This window comes from Panthera pardus, unplaced genomic scaffold, assembly GCF_024362965.1.
Source record: "Panthera pardus isolate Hobbes unplaced genomic scaffold, ASM2436296v1 HiC_scaffold_2, whole genome shotgun sequence".
NCBI lineage: Eukaryota > Metazoa > Chordata > Mammalia > Carnivora > Felidae > Panthera > Panthera pardus.
In genome coordinates, this window is record NW_026526765.1 from 147,662,513 (window position 1) to 147,677,056 (window position 14,544).

The 14,544-nt window shown below is 48.5% G+C and overlaps 1 protein-coding gene across 1 annotated transcript in view; it reads right to left on the bottom strand.

The window, feature by feature from the left end:
* ADAMTS2 (ADAM metallopeptidase with thrombospondin type 1 motif 2) overlaps window positions 1-14,544 on the bottom strand; it is a 242,979-nt gene that overhangs the window by 62,090 nt on the left and 166,345 nt on the right. The window lies entirely within an intron of this gene.

Genomic DNA, 14,544 nt, shown 5'->3' on the forward strand with positions numbered 1-14,544 from the left:
ATATTCAACTCTCTGCCCTAAACTGCCTCCCCAAACAAAATACACACCATACTGTCCCCAAAGCAAGGCTCCTACATGCAACATGCTTCCCTTTTCTCTCTGCTACCCTCACAGCAGGAAGTGAGCGTGTAAGCTCCTCTCACCTTGAACTCCCACCACCGAACAGTTCTGTCCAAGCAGAGTCCTGAGCATGTACTTCTTCTTCTCTCTCTCTTTTTAATGTTTATTTTAATTTTTGAGAGAGAGATTGAGAGTAAGTGGTGGAGGGGCAGAGAAAGAGGGAGACAGAGGATCTGAAGCAGCCTCTGTGCTGACAGCAGACAGCCTGATGCAGGTTTCAAGCCCGCAAACTGTGAGATCATGACTTGAGACAAAGTTGGACTCTTAATTGACTGAGCCACGCAGACACCCCCCCCCCCTTTTTATTTGAGAGAGAGAGGGTGAGCACACAAGTGGTCTGGAGGGGCAGAGAGAGAGAGAGAGAAAGAGAAATAGTCTTAAGCAGGCTCCACACTGAGATTGGAGCCCGGTGTGGGGCTCAATCTCATAACCCTGGGATCATAACCTGAGCCAAAAATCAAGAGTCTGATGCTCAAATGACTGAGCCACCCAAGCTCCCCGCTTCTTCTCTTCAAGGATCCATCTGTCCGTAAAGCAGAGTTATGCATTCCTTAGTAGACATGTCTGAAGGTGGTCTGTTTCTTCCTGGTCACTGCCAGGGTTCTCATGCATTATCCACGTCAATGACTTACAAGATGGCACACCAATTCCCAAGCCCCGAGCACAGAGCACCTGGGAGCTGAGTGTGCTCGTTATAACAAGACAAAATGAGTCCTGATGAAGTAGAGTCACAGATTGGAATGACAGGTCTGGTGACCAGGACCTGCTGGACACAGGCACAGAGATGGCCAGCCCAGAGGAAGGTGCAGCAGGGGGTGGGAGGTGGAGCCCACTCTGGCCAGTGAGCTGTGAGCAAAAGTGACCTGTGTCTCTTCCTGGTTGGAGTGTTCAATTGCCCACATGAGACCCTGCAGAGATCTCTCCTTGCTGTGTATGGTGGATAGGGTGATGGCATTCAGCGCACGGCTACCATTGGCAAGCAGAAATGGGTGCCCGGAGCCGCCACATTGGATTTCTCAGGGCCAATCTTTAAATCTGAATTTTATAAAGTAAGCCTAGCTCGTAGTAAATGTTGACTCAAATTAACATAACAAATTATGTGGCCCAAACAAAACACATCCCCCAGGTTACCAGGTTGAGAGCCCTGGAGTAGACGACCTCATGCAGACAGCCCCCTTCCAACACATCCTTCTCGGCTGGACCCGACACTGGCAGGCGCCTCCTTCCTCCCAGAAATTCCTACAGTTCAGCCCAGGCTCCCAGCCCCTCTGGCAGCCAGAGTGATTTCGCTGCTGCGGCAGGATAATTTATTGAAATATTGATTTGCGTTTTGTTCTTGCCTTGTCTTTGCCCATTTCAAGAAGGCAGCCTGCCACCTGCATTCTCCAGGCCCGTGGGGGTTTGTGCTGCAGGGTCTAGAGCAGGGGTTGTCTGGGATCCCCCCACCTCTCGGCTTTTGGGTTCTGAGGAGACTCCCCGAGGAGAGGGCCAGAGAGAAGGGCTGGGAAGGGCTGCACCAGGACAAAGTGGTCCTGGGGGAGGCGGATCTCAGAAAACAGGGGCTGTGTACTGGGCCCTGGGAGCCTGCAGCCCAGATGGGACTCAGAGATGGAGAAGGGTGATGTCAGCATTTGGGCACCCAAGATGGAGACCTGCTTATACATCTTATTTCTCTGCCCACGTCCCAACTTTCTCAAGGTTCTGGCCCATTTAAGATGGGGACAAAAGAATCTAGGACTGGGATTCTCATCCATACTGGGTCCGGAGTATTCAGGAGGGTGTGGGTACCTAGGGGCCAGCCTGTGACCTGATACCGACCTGTGCACCATGGCAGGCAGAGGGCCTCTGGGTCACTGAGGAGGGAGGGGACATGGGAGAGGGACAATGTGGAACAGGAGCTGGTGCCATATCAGCAGAGTTAGAATCACGGGGTGGCAGGAGATGAACAAGAGAGGTGTGGGGGCTGGCAGGTGGAGGAGGAGGAGGCTTCTGGCTTCAGTAGAAGTGGCAAGGAGGCCCATGGGGGAGGCTTGAGGAGAGGTCTGCGAGCTCGGGGTCCACGGTACCTGGGGACACAGTCAAGGGACTGTTTTCTCCTGTCCAGCCTGCTTGCTTGGTATGAGTTTGGCAGTTTGGCTTTGGGGAGCTCTCCCCCTTATCTGGGTGCAGCCCCTAGGGGATCAGTCCAAATGCTCTGCCTGCCCCTGACAAATCAAAGGCTGGCCCAGAATCTGAGTGAGGCCAGAGGAGCTCAAAAGGACTGGACATCAGCTGAAGCAGGTTTTCCTGGAGAAACCCTGGAAGCAAGTTCCCATGAGCACCTGCTCCCTGCACCCCCTAGGTTCAGCCTTTCCTCCACCTGCTCCTCCCACATGCTGAGGGACTCCTAACAGAGTTATCCAAATAGAGGGCCCAGGAGAGGTGTCTGGGCCAGCCCAGGTGGGTCACGTGGGCTCTGACGGTTCCTCCTGAGCAACTCAACCCCCATCTCTGCCATCCAGCCACATCCACGCAGACCTCTGATGGGCCTCACTCTGGGAGGCACCACGGACCGCCCTGTCTTTGCTGTAGACCACAGCCTATGAGCTGTGACCCTCCTCCCAGCGAAGAGAGGAAACAGCTATTTCTCCCATTTGTATCTCCTTCCAAAGTGCCAGAGAGAGGATGGGGGCGGGGGGGGGGGGGGGTTGCCTGTTTCCATTAAGAAAGATTCTCACACCTGCGTTCCAGCCAGCCCTCAAGGCACCTGTCTCTCGGCTGTCTACTCGTCTCTGCGCGGGTTTCTCTAGGAAAACCTGTTTGTACAACTCTCCCGTTCCCACCTGTGCTGCGATGGGGACCATGCGTGAGCCCTGCAAGGGGCTGACCGCAGCACCAGCCGAGGACCTCACAGATGTGACGGTCCTCCCCCGGAGGGAGCTGCGGGCATCAGCTGTACAGAGTGAATTGCAGCTGAGTGGTGGTCACGATGTTTGCACCGTGGAAGGGGCATTTCTGCACCCCCAGCCTGGGTGGTAGCTCCAGGTTTACAGAAATAGTCTAATTGAAGCTGTACAATTGCCCTAAGATATATTTTTTGGAGGTGGAACCACATCAGGGACAACAGAAGTAAACAGCTCCCAAGTCCTGCTACACAAGAGGTATCTGCGGGCCTGGAAGCCCCGCTGCAATCGGAAGTGTTCTATTCCCGGGCTGTGACGAGAGACGGGAAAGGAAGGGCGTAGCCCAGACGTGGCCACCAGGTGGCGCTGCTGTCACAAGAACGGTCTCTCGCGCGCCGGGCCGGCAGGCAGGGCCCCGCCCACCTCCTCCCAACCCTCTCAGGCTGGCGCTGCAGCTCTGAGCCTAGGCATGCACAGGGCAAAGGGGGATTTTGAAGGCCAGAGACAACCTCTGCGGTCCCACCCTTAACACGCCAATTAAGACCCGTTTAAAAATTCTGTTCCAATCATTGCTTTCTGACATTTCCATTGTTTGCCCTTGAATGAGCTGAATTATTTATGCCCTTCCCTCCTTCAGTCAAGAACACAGGAGGGAAACTGGACCAGTAGCCTGGAGGCTGGTCTTCTAGGAATAACAGCGCCATGGGGTGGCTATACCAGTGCCACCACATGTCAGAGAGCCCCACAGACCCCAAACTCGCCCAGCAGCTTACCAGGGCATGGGCAGGTGACAGGTGGAGCTCACCTGGGCAGCATGAGAGTCCTGGGGTAGGAGACCTGTTCATGTCTCATCTGCTTGTGTTCTTGAACAAGTTACCTCACTGTGCTGAGCTCCCCATCTGCAGAAGGGGTACAACCACAGTACAGAGCCAGGAGTACAGGGACTTCTGTCATTGCCACCCCTCACACCCATAAGGCAGCTGAGGTCTAGCACAGGTGAGTGATGCCCACGGACATCACAGTCAGAATTCCTTAGACCTTTCCCCTCCAACGCTGAAAGATTCCTATGCGTGCTCCCCACTTGGTCTTGACTTGGTCTTTCACGACAAGATACCTTATGTTCCTCTCTGATTGTCCCCAAGTCTCTGATTTCCATTTGCTTTTGATTTCCATCATCCGAGGAAATATTTAAAATGAGAACAGTTCAGTAGCTCTGGTGCCTTCTCAAAAAAATCAATTGAAAGCCAGTTGCTATGCAACCCTCAAGTGTTGCCGATGTTCTGCTCCCTGGCTGATGGCATATTGTATAAAATAAGATAATCTCTTTTCTTCTGTCTTCCTTCCTTTCTTTTTTTTTTTTTTTTAAGAAATGAGGAAAAAAACGTTGTTTTAGGAAAAACTTGAGATAACTTAGAAGCTTCTCATAAGCTGGAAGACAAACAACATGGCACGCATGTAAGTGCTACTGATTTTATCCCCTCTGGAGCCTGGTGGGGACCCGGAGACAGGCTCTGGGGAGCTGGTCTATTTCCATCACGATTTGGAATGAATAACAGGATCTGAATGCCTGGGCCACTTTCTGCCCCAAGTCTGGCTCTTGGCCTCATAGCTGCCCCTGCCAAGAGAACCCCCAGATCTTGGGGGACACAGCTCAGTCCCTTCTCCTCACAGGAGTCCCTGCTACAGTCATCTTGGTTTCATGATGCTTAAATCCTTCTGGGCATGGGGGATGCCCTCCTTGATAGGGACACATGAGTTCCTTAAAGAGCAGCTCATCAGAATTCATCTTCACTGTGAGCCAAGCCCCATCTCCAGACCCTCAATCTAGAAGCCTGTCCAGTCTCTCCCTGAACAATCATTCCCTCCGACACGAATGTTGGGCCTCTTGTTCCTCAGACCCCAGCTGCGCAGTCAGTTGCCTGGCCACTCCATCTGGGGCCACCCCCAGTTCTATTTCCTTCAAGGTGCTCCCCACTCTGAAACAAACTTGTTTACTTGTCACTTCACGGGGAGTTCACGCTCCATTCGTGTGACCTGCTCTTCCTGTTCCTAAGACGACACCCCCGGCCGCCCCCTGCCGTCCCCTGCCGGCAGAGACCTGCAAACAGGGCCCTGCTCCCAGTGGTTGTGCAAAGTGGGATCTGTGACTAGCGGACACACACTGTTAACCGTCCACAATGAGACGAGTGCCAAAAAGGGAAACCTGTCCAGCAATTTGATGGTGTGGTTTTATGGGAACGGAATTTAATAATAAAAAGTCTGGGCTGGTATTTTTGTATATCTTGGTTTTGTCACATTTTCCTTTTCTAAGAATTCCTTTTAAACATATTTTCCAGGACTACTGGTCAGCGATGGGCCCTCGGGGCTGAGTGTTCTGTGTGCCGGCTCAGCGACCTCAGCCCTAAACCTGCTCTTCACAGATGGTCACTTTCCTGTGTTGTCGGGTCGCTCCAGGTCAGCGGGATGTTGCTCCTGAGTCCTGAGGCTGACGACTCTGCTCTCTTAAATCAACCAGAGCCCACAGCTAAGTACGCTGCACCAAACCTCTGTGCCCAGGGTGGCACACCCTGTTCCAGCAATGCTGGACCAACAGGTGGGGTCTGCACTCAGTCCCTTCACGTCAGGGTATCTGGACAGCACCAGCGGTGCCCTCCTGACTCTCCTGAACCCCTGCCTGCACTTCTGCCATGTGTCCTCCCTCAGGAGATCGAAAGCCACACCCTGGAAGCCCTCACACTCCAGCAACCTGCCCCAGGAGGACCGAGCATCAGCCAGGCCCTGTAACTTTCTGGAATCCCCCAGGACACACTGGCCATGACAGGCGATAGCCCTTTCCAGAGACCTCCACCACAGCCTCATGGGCCCCACCTGGGCTCCCAGGGGACAGGCAGGGCAGGGCAGAAGGTGGGCAGGGCATGGGTAAGCTTTGCTACAGGAGACAGGTCAGCCCAGCTGGATCCCCAGGGGCAGCAGAGGAGCAGGGAGCATGCCGTCCCTCTCGGCCATGCTGGGGGTACCGGGGATGGGCAATCCCCCACAGCCTGCGATGACCTCTATCCTGACTCCTCTGATGTCACTGGCAGAGGTGTGAGGCTGGGCTGCTGAGCCCTCGGCTGGGGCCCAGTAGGCGCTCTCTGGGTTTAGCTCTGAAAGCGTGCTTCCTGCTCCAGATTCTCCCTTCCAATTCCTAAACTCCTTCCCAGTAGGAAGTCATGGGAGCTGGGGTCCCCCTGTGCCCCTCCTGGTTGCCACTGTCCAAGTACTGGTCTCACTGAAGCTACCCTACTGCCCAGGTGAGCTCCAGCCACGCACCTTGCTGGTCGTGACCTCCAGGCAGCCCTGTGGCCCACCCACTTCCCCATACCTCCCTGGGAAGAGCCAGACAATGCTCTCCACTCTGCCTCTGGGAGACTTGGGGTGAGGGGTGTAACCACATGGCCCTGGCCTTGAGGGAGGTGCCTGTACTCCTGGGGGATTTGGCCTCACCTGCAGGTAAGGTGGCAGCCTGCATTCTAGCCCAGATGGTTTGCTCAGAGGTCCCTAACCAGGAGACTGGAAGAGCCCCTGGGCCCAACCGCAGGAAAGGTAAGACAGTGACCCTGAGGGCAGAAGAACCCCTCCCCTCCCCAATTGTCTCCGAGCCTCCACAGAGTTGAGGTGCCAAGTGAAAGCAGAAAATCCCTTCAATGTCCTCCTTCAAATTAGGAATAAAATGTTGGACATGACAGAGCCCTGTCGCATGCCACTGGAGACTCTACTCAGGTGGATTCAGTTAAACGGGATTACTTGGATTCTGCCATTTTTAAGTGCTTTTTAAAAAATGTAAACTATTTTTTCATAATTAAAAATGCACTATTTTGTGTAGAAAAGAAACATGCTTATCATGATAAATTATGAAAGTTCAGTAAAATACAAAGAGGAAAATAAAAATCCATGGCCTACTGCCCAGAGAGAAAATTAGTCACCTTTGATGTATTCTTTCCAGTCCCTTCTGTACATATATTTGTACACAAAATTAAGATCATACTATAAGTTGGGGCACACAGGTGCTCAGTTGGTTAAGCATCTGACTCTTGATTTCGGCTCAGGTCATGATCTTACAGTTCATGAGATCAAGCCCCACATAGGGCTCTGCACTGACATCTCGGAGCCTGTTTGGGATTCTCTCTCTCTCTCCCTGCCCCTCTCCCCTGCTCTCTTTCTCAAAATAAATAGAAAACATTAAAAAAAAAAAAAACTTAGGGGGTGCCTGGGTGGCTCAGTAGGTTGGGCATCTGACTTCAGTTCAGGTCATGATCTCACGGTTCATGAGTTCGAGCCCCACATCGGGCTCTGTGCTGACAGCTCAGAGCCTGGAGCCTGCTTCAGATTCTGTGACTCTCTCTCTGCCCCTCCCGCACTCGCGCTCTGTCTCTCTCTGTCTCTCAAAAATAAATAAACATAAAAAAATTTTTTTTAAACTTAAAAAAACCCCATACGATAAGTTATATTCTGTTTTCCAAAAGCAAATAAAGTTAACTGTATGCTGTAACAATTCCCCAGTGCTTTGAAAGTGGGATTTATGGGGCACCTGGGGGGCTCAGTCGGTTAAGTGTCTGACTTCAGCTCAGGTCATGATCTCACGGTTGGTGAGTTCGAGTCCTGCTTTGGGCTCTGTGCTGACAACTCAGAGCCTGGAGCCTGCTTCGGATTCTGTGTCTCCCTCTCTGTCTTCCCTTCCCCTGGGCACACACTCTCTCTCTCTCTAAAATAAATAAACATTAAAAAAATAAAAAAAAATAAAGTGGGATTTATTAGCAGCCTAATATTCTACCACACAGACGTATTACAGTTTATTTAATTGGACCCCTGTTAGTAGACAGTTCAGATTTTTCCCAGTTGTTTACACTTAGAAATAAGGCCATGGCCTTTGTCTTTTTCTTAAAACTTTGTCCGCAATTCTGATAACTGCTTTGGGATAGAGTCATAGAAATGAACAAGGCGGGTGGCCAGCAAACAGGAAGAACCTTTTTAAGGGCAGTGGTGAGTACTGTCACATTTCCTTCTAGAAATGTGTACCTACTTATACTCATACCAGAAAAGGGTAATGCTTTACCCATCCAAGCCAGCAGTTAAATCCCTCTTTATAATCTGAGCACAGGTGATCCTTTAAAAATGTTAAATTGCAGGGTGACTGAGTGGCTTAGTCAGTTGGCGTCTGACTCTTGGTTTCAGCTCAGGTCATGATCTCACAGTTCATGGGGTTGAGCCCCAAATCAGGCTCTGGGCTGGCAGCGTGGAGCCTGCTTGGGATCCTCTCTTTCTCCCTCTCTCTCTCTGACCCTCCCCTGCTCGTGTTCTCTCTATTTCCCTCTCTCAAAATAAATAAACTGAAAAAAAATAAAAATGGCAAATTGTATTCTTTATTTGATTAATAGTACAGTTAAAATTTTTTCCTTCTTTTTTTTTTTTTTGCCCATTTGTATTTTTCTTCTGTAAACTGTTTATACCCACTGCCAATTCTGTTTCTCCTATGGTTTGTAAGAGCTCTTCATATATTAGGGTATCACTGCCATATTGCGAGTGTTTTTCATGCTCGTGCTTTGTCTTGTAATTGTTTCTGGAGAGTTTTATATTTTAAGTGTTCAAACATATCTATCTTCCCCTTTACAATTCCTTCTATTGTACTTACGCTTAAGGAGCCCCCTTGACAACCAATATTTTCTTCTTGATTTTTGTGGTTTAAATAGTTGAATGTTTTATTGGCCTGTTATTTATCATATGTTATTTTTAATTTACTATACATGAAATTTATATTTGTCATATATTTATTTATAACACTTAATAACCATTTCATTTATATTTATCACATGTTAAGTTAAATATATGAAGTGTTTTCAGAGCTCCATAGTTTATTCAATTGATCTGTTAATGCTTATGCAAATACAGTATGATTTTAATTATTTTCACTTTATAAGATGTTTGAAGTAAATCTCTCTTTATTTGCTTAGCTTTTGAGGCTTTCCCATTCAGTCTTTTTTTTTATGTTTATTTATTTTGAGAGAGAGGGACAGAAGGAGAGTACACGCACGAGCAGGGGAGGGGCAGAGAGAGGGAGGGAGAGAGAGAATCCCAAGCAGGTTCCACACTCTCAGTGCAGAGCCTATTATGGGGCTCAATCCCACGAACCATGAGATCATGACCTGAACTGACATCAAGTAGGATGCTCAACTGACTGAACCACCCAGGTGCCTCTCCCAGCCAGTCTTGACTGGCTTATAAGGCTTCCAGATGAATCTTAGAATCATTTCACCAAATTTCCAACTACTAATTTAGGAAAAATCAGTATCTCTACTATACCCAGTCTTCCTGTAGGAACAACATATGTCTCTGCCTTTATTTTTATTTCCTTCCTATCATTAACAATGTGCAATTTTCAGGGCGCCTTGGTGGCTCAGTTGGTTAAGCCTCCGACTTTGGCTCAGGTCATGATCTCACAGTTGGTGGGTCTGAACCCAGCACAGGGCTCTGCACTGACAGTGCAGAGCCTGCTTGGGATTCTCTCTCTCCCCCTGTCTCTGCCCCTCCCCTGTTTGTGCTCACTCTCTTTCTCTTTATATCAAATAAACTTTAAAAACAAAACCATGTGCGATTTACTTACTGTAGGTCCTGTATCTATCTTGTTAGGAATGGGCCAGATATTTTATATTTTTGCTTACTTTTGTAAATGGAACTTTTCTTTCCCTATTACACCTACTACTAGGGTATTGTGGGTTTGTGCAAAAATTAGCGATCTTTATAGAATTATCTTACAGTTGGCCATGTCACTAAACTTCTTTAATTAACTCTAAAAGCTTTACAATGGATCCTCTGGGTTTTCCAGGCACATAATCATCAGCAACCAATTAAAATTTCATCTGTTCTTTTCTGATATTGGTTCCATGTCCTAAGACATTATCTAGAATTTCCAGAACCTCAGTAACAAAGCTACCTTCTGGTCACCACGTTTACTGTAACTGCCTCAATGAGGGCAGCATTTCCCAAAGTGAGTTCTGTAGAATGTTGACTACGTGAAGAAAAGGGTTCCACTGAGAAACAGGTTTGAGAAGCTATGTGTAGTGATTCACTTCTTGAGATTCACTGTGCACATTTCTGTCGTAAAGTCTCTGACAGATTCTTTGACAAGTCTTTCACAGACTCACTGGACTATGGAACCCCTCTATTTTCCCGTGTAAATGTCTGGGAGCATCCTATGAATTAGCTATGCAGACGCTCTTAGGGACATGTGCTTCTTTTCTCCACCTTTAAATAAAATTTTGGTTGTCATGTTACCATCTGTTACTAGTTTTCACAGATTTTTGAATACTGGGAGGTACTCTCTCAGCAACTATGCTGCAGACCATGCCCTTGCCCTGCTGGTGGCTTCAGCATCAGGGGCTCCTGGGAGCTCTTTCTAAGGGGCCCCCCATTTGGCATACTTCACCATGCACCCCCCACTCATGCTTTTGCAAGCAATACTCATCTCTTCTCTCCAAGCCCCAGGCCCCCATGCCAGCCTCTCCTGCCATCTCTACTGGGGTGGCACTCGGCACCTCAAACTCAACACATCCCTGTTGAACTCATTGCCTTTCTCCCTCTGACACCCCGATTCTCTTCCTGTGTTGTCCATCTGAGTGGTTGACATCAATCAGCATGCACCTGGCTGCCTGAGGCATGGGCTCAGGGTCTCCCCACCTTCATCCACTTAGAACCCGCGTCCTCTGGATTTGGCCTCCTACAGTTCTCTTCCATCTGCCTTCTTTACCCCAGCCTGTGGCCATGGTCTTGGTACAGCCCACCGCCGTCCTCCCTTCAATGGCGCCCGCACCCTCCTCAGCCAGGCTCCCACCCACCATGCTGCCCACAGGAGTCCAGGGATCCTCTTGGAAATGCAAATCAGATCCTGGAAACACCCCTCTTCTGGTTCTTCTCCCTTTTACTCCCTTCCAGTCAGTTGGCCTGACATTGTGAGGGCTGCCTGCCTCATCTTCCCCCCATGAGTCCCTGACCCCCTGTTATCATTGTTTCTTTGTCTGTACCTCTGCTTTAGAAGCTCTTGAGGTCAGGGACCACGTCAGTGGCCCAGCACAGAGCCTGGCACACAGAAACCCTTCAAAAACTATGGGTTCAATTACAAGCTTTTGTCATTCGGCAAACGAATGTGATGAATTATATGAACAGACTTCCTGATATTCGACAATTGCCTTATTCCCAGGATAAACCCTATTTTATAGTGCTGGGAGTTTCTTTTTCTGCATTATTGAATTAAACCTCAGGATTTTTTATGTCTATTTTTAGAAGGAAGACAGGTCTGCACATTGTCTTGGACATGTTACCTCTGGCAGCTTTGAGTATAGGAATCACACTGGCTATAAAAATAAATTGGGTGGATGTCAGAATATATATATATATATATATATATATATATATATATGTATATATATATATATACATATATATATATATATATGTATATATATATATGTATATATGGTGTGTGTGTGTGCTCTGAAACGATTTCCATGGTGTTGTATTATCCTTGCTAATAATTCCTTAGAAATGAATAAGAATGCACTGGCAAAAATAGATGATCTGACTCTCTATTTAGAGGTAATTTTCAGAGAACTCTGAAAGTGCTAGAGAACTTGAGTTCCCTCCATGGTTATGGGACTTATGGTGTTTTCTAACATTTTCGGCTTTGAAATATTCTCATTTCCCAGGAAATCCTTGGCTTCCCAGGGTGTCCTCGTCCCTGACTCAGGGATACTCAACTGTTCACCTTCAGGTTCTGACACTTCTGCAAATGTCGGCCTGTTGGTCACACAGTCTATCTACCTGCTGGCAGCTGTGAAGGGGAAAACAACAAGAAAAAATGGCTTTGGGTGGGGACAATTTAGCACAGAGCCTGCTGGGGTGTAGTTAAAATAAACGAAGCTTTGCTTCCTTGAGCAATCAACACATTTCAGGCCGAATTGAGAGCCAAAGCTTTGCTACCACTAGGAAGCAATTAACAACACACAATTTCCAAATTTTTCTTTTTAACCAATATGGGGGCAACCAGGGGCAGAGGGGACGCAAGCTGCCACCTGGTGCCCAGACCATTCTGTGGCTCTCCAACTCTATCTACTTCCATGCCCTTGGCCAACCTGAAGTTTCCCATTTCCCCCCTCCAGCAGTAGAGAAAAGGGGTGGGGGATCTCACTGTGTCCACACCTCATGCCAAATTTCTGAAAATTCTCAGACACTGAAGGATGCTGGCTGGAGGGCCCCAGGTGGTAATGGAGGGGCTGGAAGGAGCTGGTCTGGGGAAGGAGAGAAATGAGGGGGGGTGCAGAACATGTGGACAGCTACTCCACTGGGCCATTCCAAAGACCCCTGCCTGTGAATGGAGGCTGGGACTGGATCTCTGGGCTAGGGTCCACCCTCAGCTTCCCTTCCCAGGGAGTGCAGCACCCCAAACCTGGACACAGGGCTAGAGAGCCTCCCTAAGCCCTCCAATAGCTGGTCCACCTCATCTGCTGGCCATCCAGAGGGAGGGGGGTTGAGAGAGGACCCAAATTGGGGGTCTTCCAGCAGCGGCTTAGTGTGGCAACTGCCCCAAATGCCTTCTCTTCTGTCCAGATAAGCATCCTGGTGTAGGTTACGTTGTGTACACCCTTTCTCATCTTTCAGTCTGTGTTTCCTCTCTCTCTCTCTCTTTATGTCAGAGGTTTGCATTCACTAAGGTTCTCTTCTTGATTGGTTCAATTATTTTTATTTCCTAATTTTTTAATTTCTGCTTTTCCGAAACTACTTCCTTATTTTTGTCCTCCTTAGGTTTTTGGTTTGCAGTTCTTATGGACTTTTGTTCTAACATTACTGCAGGGTCCATGTGTATTCATTCTCTCTTGTGTAATCTTGGAAAGCACCTGCGAATTTGCCTCTGAATACAGCTTTGGCCACACTCTATATAGGTTTTGATCTGTAGTACTATCACTTTCATTAATTTTCCCAGCTCTAATAGTCTTCCCAGCAGGTTGTTTTTTTAACTTTTCAAAGAAATTGGACTTTTTATTTCAGTTCATATATCCCTTCCTTCCACCGCGTTTTAGGGCACTGAGTCAGAAAAGATAGCCTGGACAGTTTCTGCTGTATAAAATTCACTGGAATTTTCTTTACAACCTAAAGTACTTTTGTAATTTTCAAGTGTTCTAGGATTCCTCAAAAAGGAGTCACACAGGGCAAAGAAGAAAATGATAGAACTACTAATTTAACTTTATACATTATTATTATTTTATTTGAAACTTCTATGCCTTTTAAAATGTAATCTGTTAAAGATCTTAAAAAGAGAATGAAAGACTCCCGTGGTTAGTTTTTTTCCAATTTCTGCCTTGTTCTGACAGTCTTCTTTGATACATCTTATGTTCTCCCAGGGGTGCATGAAAGAGCATAACTGGTGTCCTTACTGTGGCCGCTTCTACTTTAGAGGGACATGCTTCCTAGGGTAAAGAGAGTGGGCTCAAGATCTACTATTCCTGGAATTCATCCGGCCACACGAGCCCTCCATTGTCATTTTTTATACCACGGGCCTTGTAGGTTGTGTGCAGTTCGATTTTACTGTTGGAGACCAAGATTCTTTGCCTTTGAGCAGATGAATTAACCCTGTACCTAATTACCATGCCTGATGATTGATTTTTGTACATACTGAGCAAAGTCAGACGATGGAGTCTAGAATTTGGCTGCAGGGTGAGAAGCCCAACTCCGCAGGAGCCAAATGACACTGGCCACTCACCCAGAACACCACCAACCCACTTTAAGCCTCAGGGTTCTTATCTGTGAAACGGGGATTGTCATATATCCGCCTCCCCATCTGCCCTTGGCTTCAGTGAGTTAATACGGGTAAAGTACTTCTGACTTGCCCAGCACAGGGCTTCTTCCTTCCTCACCATCTTTCCTTTCTCTGCATCCCCTTATCTTTCTGTCTCAGGTCTTGGGTCACTGTCTCTGGGGGCTTCCTACCCCAGCTGCACAGACCCCTGCACGCTGCTAGGAAAGACAGCACCAAGCTTGACAGCAAGAGAAGGTAGGGAGGGCAAGAGAGCCCAGTGAGGGCAGAAGCCACACAGCATAAGGAGAGGAGAACATGGGTGGAAGAGGTGGGAGGGAGGGGAGAAGTAACCTGTGTTTCTGATGCTTTGATGTCTGGGGCCATGCTGACCCTCCTGGGGTTAGCCAATTCCTAGAGATAATAAACAACTCGCTCTGGAGCATGCTTTTCAAATGCAAACCAACCAGTTCAGAGTCCACACCCCCAGCCACCTCCTTCATTGGGCTCTCACCACCCTGACTGAGTCACTCAGGGCAGGTACTAGCCACCTAAGACCCAGAGCCCGCAGGAATTACTCACGCTGGCCAGTCCTGTGCCTGCTTACTCTGCCACACCCAGCCCTTCCTGTGGAGACAACAGTCCCCCACTCCTTCTGCCTTCTGACCCATCCTGGTGCTGCCCCAGTGGCCCTGTGTGAATGATAAACCGACTTTTCCA